Source organism: Equus caballus, chromosome 3, assembly GCF_041296265.1.
Source record: "Equus caballus isolate H_3958 breed thoroughbred chromosome 3, TB-T2T, whole genome shotgun sequence".
In the NCBI taxonomy this organism is placed as follows: Eukaryota; Metazoa; Chordata; class Mammalia; order Perissodactyla; family Equidae; genus Equus; species Equus caballus.
In genome coordinates, this window is record NC_091686.1 from 52,899,587 (window position 1) to 52,919,762 (window position 20,176).

At 34.4% G+C, this 20,176-nt stretch overlaps 1 protein-coding gene across 3 annotated transcripts in view; it reads right to left on the reverse strand.

Annotated features, from left to right (window-relative positions):
- CCSER1 (coiled-coil serine rich protein 1) overlaps nt 1–20,176 on the reverse strand; it is a 1,209,213-nt gene that overhangs the window by 265,364 nt on the left and 923,673 nt on the right. The window lies entirely within an intron of this gene.

Here is a 20,176-nt window from a genome sequence, read left to right on the forward strand (position 1 = left end):
TAACTGAAAAACAGCATAATCAAATGGAAGGGAAAAGTTATTAAATAAAAATATTAATTGTGTATGATAAACATCAAAGTTAGAAGAATAACCTTCTGAAGCCTTGCTCTGTCCCTCCAGTTGACAAAGCTCTCTGCAAGCACACTGCAACTCAAACTGCACATTTGTATTTCTGCCTCTGACCTCTGTCACAAAATTACATTACAATACACTCAGGGAGAAGTTTTAAAATATTAGGTAAGTATAGATCTCTGTGAAAATCAATAGTTCATTATAAATATAACTTATAAATGACAAGAATATTTGCAAAAGATTAACTAATATTTATTGAACATTTTCTCTGTGAAGCTCCTATGTTTAACACATGTGAAACATTATCTCATTTAGTTCTCACAACAGTGCCTGACATAGTTACAACTTTTTACTTTTGCTTATTATTATTATTCCCATTTTTGCTGATGAGAAAACTCTTTTTAGAATTGATTAAGTAACTTTAGATTTAGTTTAGAATCAGTTAGAAACTCTCCAAGTTTTTAAAGCCAGTTAAGTAATTAAAAAAGGGATCCACAAAACGAGCTCTGTTGTTGACATTTAATGAATTTTCCTTCTAAAACGAATAGCAAATCCTAGTGCTTCACAGCCTTGGTTTCAATAAAGGTATATCAAAGAGGGAACTTATCTTGTAAACTACAGGCATGCTTGCATTGAGGAATGATAAATAAGACAGGCAAATCCCCTGCTTAAATTCTCTTTGTCTAAGAATATGTTCCTTTCTCTAAATCTATCTAGTAAGAGGCACATCCTTTACCTATGGTCTATCGGGACTTGCCTGGGGTAGCTTTAAATAAATTTTGCTCTGGAGAGAGAATTGTGAGTAAATTTGATGAAGGGATCTCCTCTTAGAAGAAAGCACACTCCAGAAACTTGCTATAGGGCCTCAAGTATAGAGTGTTACAACCAACCCCATTAGTCATTCACCCCTGAGGGGGTTCAGAATTGCCTACTCCAAAATGTGTCTTTTTGGCTTGATTATTTTTAAGAACAAGAGACTCAAAGAAACTTTGACCTTCCTGGTAACTGCCTTAAAGAATTGAAGATATAAGGCCTGTCTCAGGACAGACCATCACCATAGCTATCTCTGGGTATTGGTAGACTGGGAGGGTCCTTGCTAAGCCTGTTTTTATCGTAGTTCTGTCTCTTGGGTCACATTGTCTATAGATGGCCCAGCAAACATTTGTTGATTAAACACATGCATTTTCATCTCCATGTAAATTATCTTCCTCCTCTTTGAAGTCCCAAACTACTACCCCCAGCATCCTCCTTTGTTTTCAGCTGAAGATGGTATTTAAGGTGGTGCTTCAGCCATTTTGGAGAGTTACTCAGTTCTCCTGGGTTTCTCCCATGAATACATGTTATTAAACTTTGTTTGATTTTCTCTTGTTGTTCTGTCTCACGTCAATTTAATTCTTAGACCAGCCAGAAGGACCTAGAGGGTAGAGGAATTGTCTTCCTCTCCTACAACCACAAGTGTTGAAAAATGAAAGCCAAAATCTTGAATCAACTGTTGTTTTCCACCTTGAGGGAAAGGACAGAAATCAGGGCAGACAACATGTAAGTAGTGTTCCAGTTTTGCATTTGAAATGCAATAAAGTTATATCTGTACTTTCAGATGGAAAGGAACCCAAGAAAGGTTTAGATCTAAGAGAGATCTGCCTAACTCTGGAAGATCCTAATCTAGGATATGTACACATAGGTTTGATTCTAGAGCAGAAAATCATTATTCACTATGCAAGGTTGATAAAAAATAATCATCATTATTTATAGCAAAGACTCATCCTGATTTGTGAGAAATTTGTTGGTTTTATTATCTTTTAGAGTTTTTAATGTTATCTCAAGTCCAAGTAAAAAAGCTAAACAATACAATTTTTTCTTTAAAGCTTTATTATTGAATTGCAGGATAGAAACTAAAAATCACATTAATTTTCTTGCTTATTAGAAAAATATTTCCAAGGGTTAACATATATTAGGATTCATCTTTATTAGAGACATAATTAAAGAAAGATGTACAATCAAATTTGTATAATAAATCAGAAACAAACTTACCATTGGAACAAAATTTAAAATACAGGAAAGTAATATGCTTACAAAACTCTGATTGGAGAGGCTAGTCTCTTAATTTCTAAAACTTCCAATTGTTGTGATAATTGGTGGGGTGGATCACAATTAGGTAAATCCAGAGTAGCTCAGTAGAACTCTTAGGGCCACGAATAGCAGACAGGAAAAGATAAGCCGAGAAAAAATAAGTTTTCACCTAACTGGCTCCAAGAAACTTATTATATGATACTTCATTCTAGTGAAAAACTTGATGATGTGTGGTGTGCATGCATCCTCTGGTTGTCTCACTGGATCACAAGTTTCCCCTCAAGTTACCTACTTCTGCATCAGTTAGGCTTCTTTTGTTCCCACTTTGCATAGGTAACTGCAGTGTATTTGTATTTTTCATTACACTTCTCAGAGTCATTTAATTTAGCTATATGTTTATGCTCAATGGAATTGTTTTTTAAAAATAGACTTTACTTTTTAGAGCAGTTTTAGGTTCATAGCAAAATTGAGTCAAGTTATAGATTTCCCTATACCTTCTGTCCCCACACATGCATAACCTCACCCGTTATCAACATCCCCATCCTCCATTAGAATGGTACATAATTGATGAACCTACATTGACACATCATAATCACCCAGGGGCTGTAGTTTACTTTAGGGTTCACTCTTGGGTTTAGGTCCGTACATTCTATGGGTTTGGACAAATTTATGCTGACACGTATGTACCATTATAGTATCAGAACAGTCTCAACTGTCCTAAAAATCCTCTCTGCTCTGTCTGTTCATCCCTCCCTCTCCCCTCACCTTCGGTAAATACTGATTTCTTTACTGTCTCACAGTTTTGTCTTTTCCAGAATGTCATATAGTTGGATTCATACAGTATGTAGCCTTTTCAGATTGGCTTCTTTTACTTAGTAATATGTATTTGAGGTTCCCCCATGTCTTTTCCTGGCTTCAAAGCTCATTTCTTTTTAGCACTGAATAATATTCCATTGCCTGGATGTACCACAGTTTGTTTGTCCATTCGTCTCCTGAAGGACATCTTGGTTGCTTCCAAGTTTTGGAAACTATGAATAAAGCTGCTATAAACATCTGTGTGTAGCTTTCTGTGTGGACATAAGTTTTCAACTCGCTTCTTTGGGTAAAGACCAAAAAGGGCGATTGCTATATAGTTTAAGAGTAGTTTAATTTTGTAAGAAACTGCCAAACTGCCTTCCAAAGTGGCTGGACCTCAATAGAATCTTTTACAATTAAAAATGCCATTGTATGTCAGCCTAAAGACCAAACAGAGACTGATTTATTATTTTTAAGGAAATGCCAAATCCTTGATAGTACATTTCCAAAGTCTTCATTTGTTGGACCCAGACTTTATAATTAATATATGCATATCAATTAAGAACAAAGGAGAGCAAACATTACTCATTTTATTTTTTTCATTTTTTAAGTAATGGTTGGGGTAACAAATTATCAGATATTACTATAAGAAGATTAAGCATTGTTAGAAAAAAGTACTGTGCTTAGAAAAACTGCTTCACATAAACAAATTAGAACAAGTTAAAAGAAAATATTTAGGGAGACATGATGACTAAGCTTCTATTCTCCAGTTTACCCACATTATTTTCTTTCTAACCCATTTTCTCTTTAGAAAGTTGATTAAATAAATATTCCATCTATAATTTGAGACTATAAAGTAACTAACAAGAATTAAATGTAACAATATGTCCAAATCAAAATATTGAATTTATTCATCCAAGTCACGGGAAAGAACAAGCTAGTGTTCAATTTAATTGCGGGAGGTTAGTACATCCAGCAGAGAACAACTGAACCCCTGGACTTCTTTTTTACAGATAGTATAGTTCATGGATATCATTATGCTTATTTAACTAATCTTTTTTACAGAGCTTTACAGCACACCATGTGCTTATTTCATAAGTATCGCCATACTAGAAATGACAAAATTCTCTGATGCACATCATATCATCTCCATATGATATGATGCTGTTGTTCCCATTCTCACAAATGGGAAAGAGGGAGAAGTAGGAAAATGTATTTCCACTGTTACAAAGCCAGGATGTGGCAGTGACAGGCCTAGGACTGTGTTCCTTTGGCTCCCACACTCCAGGAGTTTTCTTACCCCATGCTGAGCCTCTGTGATCAAGGCAAATACGAGGACAGAGCCACACGTAGAGGCAGTTCTGTGAACTACGGGGAAATGGTGACTTACCTTAGGAACCATCTCAGTTATAAATAAAACTTGAAATAAGCACATGATTCTGGAACATGGAGAAAATATGAAAACTATAAATCCATAAAAGAAAGGCAACAAATGCCTTAAAAAGCACACACAAAAATGTGATGAACTCCTTAATACCTTCCAACTCCTCTGGAAGGATTTAGTAAAAACAGATTGTAGGCGTTGTTCAGAAGACAGAGATAGAAAAGAGGAATATACAATCTGTTTAGAGTGACAGCCAACACCATTTTTACCTGATACAAATGTTAAAAAAAAATCTCAGCTATAATTGAGCAAGAATTCAAAACTTCTTCACTAGCTGCAGGCACACATACCAAAAAGCAAAACAGTGCTAGACATGGAATGGAAATATGAATGTAAGAAAATTCTTAAATAACCCTTTATCCAAAAGCCTTGGGCCAAATGTTTTTCAGAATTCAGAATTATTTAGAATTTACAAAATAACACCCTTAGCAAAGTCTAGGGCTGGAGTAATCAGAGATATTAAAATTTCTGAGGCAAAACTATGATAACCCCACTGTGATTTTAAAAAATTATAAATAGCTTTTTGTCAATTTAGATCAGGTCAGATTTGGTACCAAATAAACCATAGAAAAACTTCTTTGGGTTTTCAGGGGATTTTATTTGATTTTTTGTTTTGTGGATCTCAGAATTTCAGATAAGAGATTAAAGAGCTATAAAATTATTAAAAATTACATAATTAGAAACCCAGGAGGTATGAAATTTTCAGAAAAGTACAATTTTGGTTGCCTTATCTTACATCCTTACAAAGTTAAAGTTCTCTTGAAATGACATAGTTTAAGAAACAACCAGTAGTTCAAGAAAACAGATTTAAGACTAAGTACAGAAGAATGCTCAACCTCTAGAATGATCATGAATAAAAGGAAAATTTGACCTTGGTCTCATCGATGACAGTATATTCATGTGGAAATAGTAGGATTTAGTTAATATAATCATTTAAAATAATGTGGAACAATATGATAAATGCTGACAAGATGTTTCTGATAAATATATCAATATTCCTAGATTCCTTCATGCTTTTTGGTAGAATTTCTTTTTAAACCTCTAAGAGTAATGTTTCACGTTTACATATACCACTCAGAACTATCTTCAATGACTAATTAACAGAGCTGGGTTAATAGTTCAGGAGTATGTAGATTGTGAAATGCTTGCTGCTTCCTTGAAATTGGAAACTATTCAGGTGTGTGTATTTCAGCTACCTAAATTATACAAGAAATGACTTTCCTCGTTTTGTGCTTACTTAGATTCTTGCTTTGATATTTATTTCAACCCTTCTTTAAAGCACCCAAATTGAACATTATCTCTTTTAAAATCCCTCTTGGATCACAGACCTGCCTGAGGCTTGCCCTTGATCTACACCTTGGATGACACACGGTGATAGAGTTCCTTGCTCATTAATCAACCCAGGCAGTGTACAGAACTTGTGAGGTGAAAGAGCCTTTAAATAGACTGCACTTTTTATACCCAGCTTGTTATCTTTACATGACCAAAAATAGTGAATGACTATCCACTGTTAGCATTTCAGACCTCATTTCAAGAATAATTCTTCTGCCATGTTTTAAATTTGAAGGTAGTGCACTAAAAGTAAGACAGTAAAGTTGATAGGAGTTGATGTTAGATCTCTCAACTACTAGAAAGGGAAAAAGAAATAATTGGTATTTTAATGGATAAAAGAAAAAATAACAGGGATTTGTGAGATACTTCCTTTTATTGTCTTAACAACCTGGTAGAAACTCAAAAATGAGAACCTCATAATGCTAGTGGATCTAAACATTTCTATTTCTGTTGAGGAAATAACCCCAGTGAAAATGCACTGAGAAAATTAAATTTATATGCTTCTTTTTTACTACCTCTAACACTCTCTCTTTACAAGGGCTACATACACAGTAATAAATTTATCATACATATTTTAACAAACATTTGCAGCACAAATTTTGACATCATTAACTTTGAAATATTACTAGTTTTAGGAGAGACATTTAATTGGGGTATATGAAAATATATACGTTTTCTTACATGAACTTAGCTTGAAATTCTTTTTTTTCTTTTCTTCAATTGAGCTTCTTGAAAGTTATTCCGCAATTTTCAATAATACACCTCCCAACAGTACTTCAGTAAGAAGCAGAGGAGGTAGACATGAACTCTGATGGCATACTGTGAATATGAAATGCAGTATCATCCATAAGGAAAATACAAATTCCTCTGCATGCTTGATATCATTTTAATTTATAATAGTAATCACAATTTACTGGATTTCCTGGGGATTTCCCAAGGCACAGCCAAAGGCAATCAGTTCCTCCCAGCTAGTCATAAATGTCCTGTGTTTCTTCCATTGCTTAAATATTGCCCTAAGCCCTTGTCTTTTATTATACACCTTTGAAATGGAGTGAGCCATTTCCCAAAGGACACGTATCAAGAAGAAGCTTGACATCTGCAGCAATACGAAGCAGCATGCGCTGCGTGTTAATATGAGGGCCTGAAAGACTTGACATGCGTCTCTCTAATTATTTCAGAGTCCTTTCTCTGGCAGTGTGTTCATTTATTATCAATAGAAATTAAAATCTTTTAAATGTCAGTACTCTTCACACTACAGAAGCAGGGAAAATATGTTAATACCGAGGACAGGCTATTAAAATTTATTTTTGTGGAGGTAGAGATAAACATTCTCTTTAAACTTATTTTTTCTCATTTGACACAAATGTACCGATTATGATAAACTATTTGCTTTTTTGCAGAAAAAGGACAGAAGACAAAAAGACCAGAAAAAGTAATGAAAAACAAAGACTTCAGAGACTAATTTAATCATTCTAAAACATACATCTGACGTATATGATCAGTCATCAAAAATCTTTAGCGCTTGCTCAGTGATGGCAGAATTCGAAAACCTGTGCTTGACCCTCAGGTTTGCTATAAGCTTACATTCACCTACTCCTTTAAATCTATCTATCATTTTCCCAAACAACATTCAGACTGGCTGTGAAATAAAATAAGAAATTGAAAAATATATAGAACGTGTGATGCAAGGAGGAAGGAGATAATTCTGGGAAGTTTATGTCTTGATTGGCTGAATTTGAACTACATTGAGAAAGTTTGCATATCAAAGGTACAGTGAGATTCCAACGACCTGGAATCAGGCTTGCAACACACTCGGAAGCATGAGGGAAACGTGGACCTGAAAGTGAAATGGTCCCTAAGTAGTAAGGAAGGCACTGTATCACAGCACTAAGTCACAGCCAAGGACTACAGCCCTCCTCAGGCTACAGCATGTGATAAAATACATTAAATCAACGCTCTCTCATCTGCAAAATCAGGACCAGCTGATCAGGTACTGGAGAAAGCCTATAAAACCAAGAATCATAGAAAATGTATTTCCATATGCTAAACCTTTTGTTTTTACTTAAAACACATGGAAGTTCATTCGTTCATCCGTATTTTAATATAGGACCAAGGCCTTTCCTTTGAGTAAGGGTCTTCTGCATGTCACTCTCCTTCCTTTCTCTTGCAAAGTCACACAGTAATGCCTCATCCCCAAATTCCAGTTTAAGTTAATTTAAAGTGGCTTTAGAACTTAAAGTTCTTTGCAAAGCAATCCGAGTGCTGATTCTACGGATTTACTCATTTCTCCCAACTTTTTAGTGTTTTCAAGAGTTTCTAAAACATTCAACTTGGTTTTGTTTGTTCTTTTCATTTGCCTGTTTGAGCTGTTTACCTAATATTTAACTAGTTCACCTAATAACAATAATATTTAAAATAACATTTATAACCAATATAAACAAGTTTAGGTGCAAACAACTCATGGAAAAGAAGTGAGCAGACCAATGGAGAGATGCCCATTCACAGCAGCATCACGGCTTTCCAGAGTGAAGGGGGCATTTGAATTAATTCAGTGAGAAGGTTAAGTAGTATATTCCTACAATCTGGAATGATCGAATGAATGTTGAATTACATTCAGTAACCATTTTTTAAGATAGGCAGAAAGTTTGTTAGGAGCCTGTGCTATCAAAAAAATCAATTTTCTGATACTTATATGATAATCTGCAATTATCTGGACGGTTCCCCTAACTCACAGTATCTCAGACCGCTTTTGTATATATCAACACATAATAGTTAATGATTATATAAATCATAATTTATTCAATAGTTTAATTCTTATTCAATTGTTTTTATATTTAACAACATAGTCACTAGATTGTGATTTAGTTTTACCGAAAAGTTCTAAATTAATTACAATTCCAAAGAATGATTTTACATATCAATATTAGATTTTAGTATTTGGTAAGTGAAATTAGTCTCATTTCTCTCAAGGGTGAAAAGTTGAAGTCAGTGGGTATTGAAAATTATACTGCAATTTCTTAAGGAAATGTCACTAAGTTGCAATTTACATTTCTTTCCTATGGTTTAATCAAATTGAAATCACAAAATACCAGTTCACACACTATTATAGCTAATTTTCTTATGCCACTTTAGTCAAGCAACAGAAGGAAAAATAAATGTAGAAAAAGAATATTAGAAATACATAGGTTACATATTATAAATATTAAATTCTCTGTAATATTTTGTATTTTTTGTAATGTTCCAGTAAAATTCTTTATGAATTAGGGATTCACCCTCCTATTCATGAGATTTTACTCTCAGTGGTCACTGATATGAGCAGTGATTAAACTAGTTAACAATTGCTTTCTGTGTTCTCCAAATCCAAAAATGGTAATATAAAATTTTAAGTCTTTTATGCTTTATAATATATAGTTCTCACAATTTCAGTGTGAGAGTGTTACATAGGTAAAATACTGAGGATTGTGCTTTTTAAAACAGAGTAAAGGAAACTTTAGGAGTGAGAAAATAGTTGTATAATTCTTTTCAGTAAATGCTTTAGTTTTTAAAGGATAAGCTAGTTTAGGATGATTTTAGATAAACGATATGACAAAGCCACTTATTACTGAGAAAATGCCCTATATCTTTAAAATATTAGAAATTAGAAAGACTAGAAACTACATATATAATGTTAACTACAGCCACAATTTATTTATTGCACCAGCAGCTCTTCTTTTCCCATTATGTATTAAAATGATAAAGCTGTGGGAGACATTTAAACTCTCAAAAAAACAAAGAGAGCAGCAGTTTTTCCTTACAGTTCTTTGTTAATAAAAAGTAATTTGTGCTCTCCTGAGGAAGACATTCTATAAATGCAATATAAATGTGCTTTAGGAAAATTACCAGACACTCTCTTCCTCACCCATCATTAGTTTTTCATCCTGGTGCTTTGTTAAAAGTCAGCAGGAAGCATATTTATGGTTTTGGTACATGGTAGTATAATTATTTCTCTGTTTCCCTCATTTGTCCACATGAAAAAAAGGAAAAATATAGTCTATAGTGGAAAGAAGTAACATTCTTGTGAGGTGGATCGACTTGAAAGGAATCTCCAGTTGTCCTCTGATTTTGACAATCAGCACAGATTTTCAAAGAATATATCATCATGTCTATATTTTATACATATTAAAGAAAAAAATAGCCTTCATATCTAGAAACTTCTAACATGGAACCAGGAGAATTTTCCCAGTATTTATTTATTTTAAAATGGTTTTCCAATTTTAGTGATCATTATCACCATATTTCTATCAAATTTTGATTTTCAGATTAAACTACCCCAGGTATTCGACTTTCTTTTTATAGATATTGGTTTTCAGATCTTCTAATGCCTAATATTTAGCACCATTTTGACATATGTCAAATGACATCTTAGCTTATAAAGTATAAAAGTAGAAGCAAAGTTAGATGGCTAAGGGACTCGACCCAGGAGGCTAATGGCTATGAAAATGTGGGTCAGTTATTGTGCAGAACTCAGCATACTCTGAAATATTTTGCAGTCTCTGTGCTCATTTTATAATATAATTTTCAAGTGACATATCTTTAGGAAAATCAATAATTTTAGATCTTACTGTAGGCAGATAAAGCAAAATGAATAAACTCGAATTTTAGAATTTGACAGTAGGTTGTAAACATTTGAGTGCAGGATATCATAATTAAAATTAACCTCCTCTGACCTGTTACAAGTAGAAAATGCAAGCACTTTTTTCTCAGACTTGGTATATTTCAAGCAAAATAAACATTTTAAAATAGTCACTGTCAGAACACTCAGTGAAATTATTGAGGCAAATCTCTGAACTTTAGGCATACCTACTTTGACTGCCTTTTGTCTAGGATATGCTTGAGCAAGCAGCATTTTCCAAGAAGGAAACTGAGACACAGACATTACATAACTTGCCCAGGGTTTCAGAACCAACAAACTCTAAGCTGAGATTTGAACTCAAATAGTTCGGCATCAGAGCCTAAGTTCTTACCTACTATATCGTATCTATCATTTTTTGATCACTTATAATATGAGCACTTTTTTTTTTTTTTGAGGAAGATTAGCCCTGAGCCAACATCTGCCACCAATCCTCCTCTTTTTGGTGAGGAAGACTGGCCCTGAGCTAACAACCGTCCCCATCTTCCTCTACTTTATATGTGGGACACCTGCCACAGCATGGCGTGCCAGGCGGTGCCATGTCCGCACCTGGGATCCTAATCTGCAAACCCCAGGCCGCCGAAGCGGAACGTGAGAACTTAACCACTGCGCCACGGGGCTGGCACCATGAGCACTTTTTATATATCCTTTATTTCAATTCTCTGAGATTTTCACAATCGTCACAATAATCCTCTGAGGCAAATATTATCTTCATTTTATAATTTGGGAAACTGAAGTTTGTGAAAGAGGTTAAACAACTTGCCTAAAGTCATTCACGTCTGCCCTACCCTCCGATCTACCAAGCAGAGCTGCATTCTGGCACGTCAGCATGTCCTTGGAGCACCAGCAAAATACAGATACAAAGAAACAGGTATATGTATTTAGCAAATTGTGTGCTTGTTGTTTAATAATTTAAAAGATCAACATAGTTATCAGTGGAGGAAAAACTAGAACTTAATTGGATTCCTTTCTTCTTATTGTCTGGTTTACTCTTGTTTTCATTTGGATTATTTACGTGGGGAGTGAAGTGGACTGTGATAAGACACTACAATTTTCAGTGCTCAGAGCTTCTGACTTTCACTCCTACTCTGTATATCTCATTTTATATTCATAAAAGTTACATGAAGTAGCATTATTTGTGGCAGAAGGGCAGCTGAGAAAATGCATTAATTTGCTCAAGTTCAGAAGACTAGTAAGTAGCAGGATAGAATATAAACTAAAGGCATTATGACTCCAAAATCCATGTCCTTTCCAAGATATCACACTGACAACTAGTCTATTCAAAAGAAAGCTATGAGGATAATGAGAAGACTGAAATCATATCATAAGAGAAAGAGTTAAAAGAAATAAATGGGTTATCCTGGAGAAGAGAAAACACAGGGGACTGTAAAACTGACTTCCAATGCATCGCCATCTGTAAAACAGATATAAAAATGGTATCATCCCACAGAGGCAGGACTAGCACCAAAGGATGGAAGGAAGGGGGACAGATTTTGAATTAACGTAAGAACTGTATTGATAGCCAAAGTTATCAGCAGGAATGTTTGGGTGGAGACTGGATAACTATGTCGGGTATCATGGAAACACTGTACAAGCACTAATGGTAGGGAACAAGGTATCTAGAACACTGGCTCTCAAGCACGACTGTGTTTTGGAATCATCTGGAAAATTACAAAGAAATATTATGCCTGGGTACTACTTCTAAAAACTGTGATTTAATTGGTATGGGGTATGACCTAGGCACAGGGACTTTTAAAAACTTGCCAGGTAATTGGTTTTAACGTTTAGCACAATTTGGGAAAGTGCCTTTCACTGGTGAGAGTCTTTTGGACAATGCCATACAATGGCTCAAACCATGCATCATCAAGTGGGACCATGAACAACAGCAGTTTTGAAAATTGGTTTTTAACAAGGGACCCTCTTCACAGCATAATAATTTGAGCACATATTTGGGATCCCACAGAGTCGAGTCTTGTCTCTGCCAACTAATCACTTCTAAGGCTCAGTTGCTTCATCTACACAGTGAGATACCAGCAATTCTCCCCTTATGGGGTGCTTGAGAGGATTAATGTTAAATCTAGCACAAAATCTATACAAATAGTAGTTATTACTTATATGATTAATTCCAATTAGCTAGAAAGTACTGTAGAGAACTATATTTTTCTTTCCCCATGCTCATGGGCGGGGGCATACGAGTATACTTGGGGGAGGGGTGGATTGGGGGAACAGCATGTCAGAAAGTTGGATAATTATTGACCTCTTTTTCTCCTTGGCTTTCTATTGCATATTTTTCACACCCTTCGAGCTTATTCAGTGTGCTATTATTTTTAAAGTGAAAGTGTAAGCTCACTAAGGTGATTAAAAGTAATAGTATATAGGATCTGATGTCATAGCAACCAGTTGTATAGCCACAGCAACTCTAGAAGTTAATCCTGCTGTGAATTGAACTAAGTTTGAAGTTTGTGTCCATGTGAATCTAATAAATAACATACATGAAAGCATAAACATATTTGAAGACTCCGCTTGCTCTGTTTTTAGTCTTTTTGCAACTGCGTCCTTTCCAAAATGCCTCTCAGTTGAACGGACTCTGTCACAAGAATACCAAAGTCTGATCATGCTGGTATTGGCTCAAATTCCGTCATGAATATCACAGACTCTTTGAGGACTATAAGGAAAATGAAGGTCAGAAAACTGGCTCACATAAATGCTTTTAGAACAAATATGCATCTCATTTCATTCCAACACAAAATATTTAATTAAAACAAAATCAGGAAACTAATTTATTGTTTTTAAAGACAGGAATGTGCCAATGAATTTGCCAGGTTCCTTGAATATGTGTCTTTAAGATAACATTCATAGAAAGCATTTCACTTCCATCATGATGCTTTTGAATCTTGCTTCCATCTAGACTATTTTTAACAATGCTGTTTTATTTTACAATTATCTTCATATTTTTATTTTTTAATTTCTTTAAAAAAGTTTTCTTATTTTCCCAAAGCTCCTTCTTAATGTACAATTGTTTTTGTAGCAAGTTTAATTTAGATTTCATCTGCTTCTTAGTTTCAGAATTTAAAACCATGTTCAGTAATTGCTCTCAGGTTCCCGTTTCATAGACATAAGAAATGGAAAAAACGTAGTACAGTATTGTAATTAAGGACCCATGAGTTCTTATCCTGGCTCCATCTCTTAATACATTGGTGACCCTAAACAACTTACTTAACCTCTCTCTGCCTCATTTTCTCACCTGTAAATTGATTAAAAGAATTGGATTTATAAAGCACTTAGAATATTGTTTGGTATTTAGTAAGAGCTATATAAATAAGCATGATGAATTTACTTTTGCATTTTAGCAGAGGGCCTGACATATAAGAAGTCAATGGGTAAATCTGAGGTCAGTCACTTACAGCCACAACTAATTATTTGCGTAATCTTGAATAATCACATCCTCCTTGAGCTTCAAGAACTTCACCTTAAACACAAGGATTCCAATACCTACTTTCTGTCACAGATTGATATAACAATCAATCAAATGTTGTAATATGAGGTATTAGTTTAAAAAAAGCTAAAGTGCTTTCCAAATGCAAGTTGTTATTAAATACTGGAATTAGCTCAACTTATCCGTAATGCATTTTCATGTGTTGGCCAGAAGGGAGTTTGCTCAACCCAGCAAACTCAGGCCCGGGAAAGAGATGAGCTCCTCCCAGGGAGAGGTTGTTCCGTCCCAAGGATGCTGCCTGGGAATATTCTGACTAAAATTTGTTTTAAATTACATTCTATTGCGTCTTGTTGCACACAAAATATTAGCTATTTGAAGTTTTTAAAAGGGTTATCTTAAGTAGTTTTTAGTACATTACAATTCTGTGTATGATTTACCTTTGCCTCTCATAGTGTGAGAAAAAATATTTCTACTCAGCTGACACCCATGATCACAAATTCTGAATTATTGACAACTAAAGTAGTAAAATTAATTGAACAACCATAGCATTTGTCCAGCATAAAATAGAGTGATAACTGACATTTACATAGTTTAAACTAGTGGGTTTCACTCTCATCTCCCACTGATAACCTCACCTCCTTCTTTCCTTTTTTCTTTTGTAAAATGATGCCTTACCAAAGCAGAATCATTAATCGTGAACAGCCTCCAGTTAAATGTGGAAATATTAAAATAAATCTTTTCTTTCTAGAATTATTTCTCAGAGTAAAGTGATAGCTCAATAAGGAAGACATATTTCCATCTTAAAGTTAGCACTAAATATTTCACTTGTGGTCTCATGGCACATTTGCAGCATTTATGGAAGAAACATTTGCATTTTCCGCAGTGGGCATTTAATACGGAGGTGAACTGTTTTATTCAGAACAAGTTGAGTGTTTTCTTCACATATATCCAAACCTAAATTTAAGTACACTGTGAGGTTACAGCACAAAGTTATTTTGATTATGGGCCCTTAGTCTTTTTAATTTTTTTATTTTAATTAATTGTGGTAAAAACATTTAACATGAGATTTACTTCTTAAAAACTTTTAATTGTAAAACACACTATTGTTGACCATAGATACAGTGTTTTACAGTAGATCTCTAGAGAAACATTCTTTTTTATTCTTTATAAGATAATTTTTACAAAACTTCCGGTTTGTTTGTTTTATTTTCAGGAACCATTTAACCGCTTCGGAATAAACAAGCCTGCTTTCCATTAGGCCATGGTTCTAGATTTGCAGAAACATGCGTGCATGTGTGTATGTGTGGGTGTGTGCAGGCATGTATGTATTCAAACCTTATTAAATCCACATAATCCAAACAGAGCAGGCAAGTTGAACCATGAATATTAAAATGCATCTTTCATTTTGAGCTCAGCTTGATGTTAAAAGAGTTCAGGATTAATTAATGCATGAGTTTTCTTTTTGAACAATGAAACCAATATTTGGTTGTGTCTCCTGTTAACACCACTGCATCGGTGGACTACTTTGGGACATGTCCAAACTTAATAGGATAAAATAAAAGCTAAAAAGAAATTAATTGTTTTCCCTAACATAATATTCCCAAGTATATACCAAAACTTTTTTGTTGTGTGTTTTCAGTAATAATGCTATTCATCATTTTATCCATAGTAAATGGTGTTAGTACTTGGGGGCCACAGTGATGTTTTCACCAGCTTAAGAACTCAGAGTTAAACAATACTTCTCTCTTAAAATGTATGGATAGTCTGAAATGTTGAAAAATCTCCATAAAGTGACAGAAAATATTTCTAAGCTTTTAGGAATGTATCATGATTGACTGAATTATTATCAAGTTAACATACCTGATGAAAAAATGTATTACCCAGAAGGGAATTTTTTTAGCCCAGGAAACATAGCCTGGGGGAAGATATGAAGTCCTCCTGGGGGGGCGATGTTCAGCTCCAAGATTACCACCTAGCAGGTTTATTTTTTAGCACAACGCCACTTAAGATCAAAATGGAACAACTGATTCCTTCTTTAATTAACATGCTCACTAAACCATTTTGATTATAATTTGGCTTTCTTTGTGCTACCCACATGAACACGCGGTTGAACAATTTATCCACTTTCCTAATACAGTTAGCATTCTTACTGTACATGGATAAATTAGAATCCTGAATTTATACATCAGTCTCATAGAATCCTTTTTGTGTGAGTCTGCCTGTGAGTGATCGATCTGCTCTGGGAGTGCTAAAAGGAGTTTATCATTCTGCAGGCTGATGATTAGACACTTGAACTTATGAAAGATCACTATCAACTGTGGCATTCCCTCGATAATGGTAATATATAGAGCAGACGCTTATGTTGGTCTATCATGTGAGACTCTGTTGTAGGTTCTTTACATATACTAAGACGTTCTGTGGTCACAAAAGGCCTTTAAATGTTTTTATTATATTCCTTTTCTCATTTGAAGAAACTGAGTCAGAAAAGTAAAAGTTTGATGAAGGCATCAAACCCAGACGTCAGGTTCCAGAAACTAGGCCTGTGACTTCTATGCGCCAGAGTGCTTCTAGAATACCTATTAATATGATCGTTAATATTCTAGAAGGCTTATTAATATCAACATTGATATTACTGCCTGTTTTATCTTTCTGCCTTGAGGTTTTAAAAAAATTTCCCTAAGGCTAAACACAGTTTTATGAGAAGGTAAACAGGAATTAAAATAATATTTTTGTATCATTTAGTAATGTATCTGGGCTCTAAAGATCCTACAATAAGATACTTCCAATAATATTGAAATTATTAGAAAACAGAAATACATTTTAAAATATTTTTGGAATAACTGACCTATAACATTTTAAAGGCAATGCAGAAAATTCAAGAAAGTAAACTATGGTATTTTTAAAAGAGTTTTTAAAATAAAACACTCACCTACTCAACTACTCACCACTTATACAGGATCACATAAAAAATTTGGTCTTTATGAAACTGAAATGACACATCTATTTATTAACCATGGCCATTACAAGAGATAGCTGTATGTTAACTTTTCTTTTTCTTCGTATTTAAGATTAATCGACAACCTGAATGTCGAAAAGAATAAATCATGTAATCTCTAAACACTGCGTAATCTTAAAATAATTCTTATAAATATTTGCTTGTGATAAATTCATTTAGGGAACACATTAAAATTCTTACTGTGGGCGTGCTACATATAATGCACTATGAGAGGTACAGAATAAATTATGAAAATCTCCTCTTTTAACAGTATAAAAAATACTAACAAAAATAACAAAATGACAAAAATAATTATAATATGGCTAGGATATGTTAAGTACTATAAGAAAGGAGATTATTTCGAGTGTACGTTTATTTACTAAACACACATTTTCTGTGCTGCTCTATGCCAGGCATGGTGTGGGAGGACTGGGATTCAGCAGGGAACAGAAGAAAGTCTTCGTGCTCATGGATCTTTCTGTGGATTCTAGCGATAGGAAAAAGACAATAAAAATTGTCAAATATATAATGTGTGAGGAAGTCATAAGTATTCTCCTATTAAGTAGGATAGTCAGGAAAGAGAAGAGAACCCTCTGAAATGAGGAAATGATCCCTGCCAGCATTGTTTAGAGAGAAGCTCATCTAGATGAAGGATGAACAGTAGATCAAGAATGGTTAATTATAGTTCTTTTAAAGTGAACTTCCATTTTTGTGTTTTATAAAATGTAATTTAAGCAAAATCTTGAAGGACGAGTAGGATTTGAGCAAGGAACGGTAAGAAAAGGAAATTACAAAGAGATAGTTTGGCATGAACAAAGGCAGGGTGTTGAAGAACAAAAGGAACTTTTGGGGGATGGGGTGTTATTTGGCTGAAGCATAAGATATGCATGGAAGGAAAATGAAGGAGAGGCTGAGAAGAAAAGTTGAAAAGAATTGTATGTATAAGGATCTGAAATTTAGGAGTGGCAGTAGGAAAGGAGATATATATGTAAAATTCAGAAGATGGAATTGATAAGATTCTGTGATTGGCTTGACTCGTCTGCAAAGAACAGATGAGGTCAAAGATAATTTTGAAGTTTAGACCTTGCTGACTTTTGAAAAATTATGCTGTCCTTAATAGGAGAACAAATCAGAGGCAAGACCTCAATTGATAGCAACTGCTGAGTGACAATACTCGTTATATTAAAAACGCTCATAAATTACAACTGAAATTAGACCATTATGTTTTGAATATTATTTTGTACGTATGACCATATTATATATATAATATTCCATAATTTTAATCAAATTAAATGAATAAATATAATTGAGAAATTTTTACATATAAGTATGCTTGAATTAAACAATAGAACTTCAAATATTACTAAACATTTATGTGAGAACCCACAAATGTATAGGCACAGTACATACTGAGTAGATTATTAATGATATGACAAACATCAGGCCATATTTATCTTGAAATTACATAGTGCTTAAAAGGACTATCTTTATCCCTTGAAGAGGTATAGCACGGTGTCCATGACCATGGGCTCTGGGTCAGACTTCCAGGGTTCAATTTTGCTTTCTTTATTTTAGCTGTGTGACTTTTGATAAGTTCTCTTTGCTTTAGTGCTCTGTCCATTACTACAGGGATAACAGTGTGCCTACTTCATAGGTTTGTTGGGAAAACGTAAGAAGCAAATTCATCTAAAGTGCTTGACATTCTGCCCAGAACACAACTAGTTCTCTATACATGTCACCATGGTTGTTATTATTAGTGAGATATTACTTATTTTATTTGGATTTTTCCCAATTATAAATGCAATTTTGGAGTATTCTGCTGAGTTTCTCTTGATTTTTTTTTTAACCACAATCAGCTAGAATTGCTAGGAATTTGGGAGGAGAAGCAACAGTAACAATTTCTAACACCGTTTATCCAATATAGGTTTGCATTGCTTTTTTTATTTCTTCAAGCTCAATTTTACCACTTTAGAAGATTGAGGATTGAACAACAGAGATGGAGGATTGAACAAGAAGAAAAGGAATCGTTTACATTATCTAGGATGTGAGCAATGTCTAGACTGCCAATTTAGAAGCAACCTTTTACAAAGCCAGACTATATACAATATCAAGAATTGCTTTTAAAATTTGCATGTATGCCTAGAACACATTTCTGAACTTTGGAGAATTCAAATGAATGAAATATTCTCACTTGCCTAATCATTTCTTGACCTCATACACACAATTATAATATTTGTAAAGTTAAACAGTTAACCACATTTTTACTTTATTTCAAAATTCTGTTTAAACTCTGCTGAGGATATAGCAATAAACACACACACACACAATAGAAGTCTTCGATACAATCAAATGCAGAGTGGCATCTGTTGTAACCTACCTTTAGGAAACAAAAATCCAACCTATTTAATAAGGGGAGAGAAGAATTTCCATTTTTTTCTCAAGCCATCTGAATAAATGATGGAAGGAATCTAATTCCAGATCAATTCTCAGACATATGAGAAAGATTTGGGGCAACCATTTTATTTTTCTACTATATGAGGCAAATTCATCTCAAAGGCCTTCAGGAGCAGAAATGGGGCATTGTTAAGGACAAAGGGTTTAAGGAAAACCATAGCCTGTGAGAAAATTGTGTGTTACGGAGTCATGAAAATGAGTAAATCCCTGAAAGAAGTTTCAGTTTTGAAAATTTTGTATTCTGAGAGACCTGCTCTTCATTCAGGACCACAATTGTGGGTTTTTGTTGGTTCTTTTCTTTCAGAACACATACTATATGCCAAGAACACTGCCATGTCATGAGGGTTAAGATTAATAGGACACTTTCTCTGCCCTCAAGGAGCTGACAGTTCCAGCTGAGAAGCTATGAACAGATGCCCAGAATATTGAGTATCTGGTACCCAGTAGAAGCTCAGTAAACATTTGCTTACTTAATGAATGTTGATTATACGGAAACTACCAAGACAGCAGAAAAGGTTATAGTCCAATCTCAGAACTCAGGAAATCTTTCTGGCAAAGATGAAAACTGATTTGTGAGGAAAGGGAAAATGAGACTTCCAGACTGAAGGAACAACTCAAGTGAAAGCCTGAAATACAAAATCTAGACTATTCCCACTGATCTTCTCAGTGTTACAACAGAGTTAAGAATGTGATAAAATAAGGCCATTACACCTTTAGAGACAGAAAGTGAGACAATATTGACGGGCAGGTGGCCTAAAATGGCCAACCTTCTAGAAATAGTCACAGAAAGTGAATCTTAGTTAGAGCTCTGGGGTTCTGCCAGCTTTTATACTTCCAGACTTTCTGACATTAAAGTGGAAACGTATTTTCTTTTGTAGCCATATCTCCCACAACCCCCCTCAGTGAGGA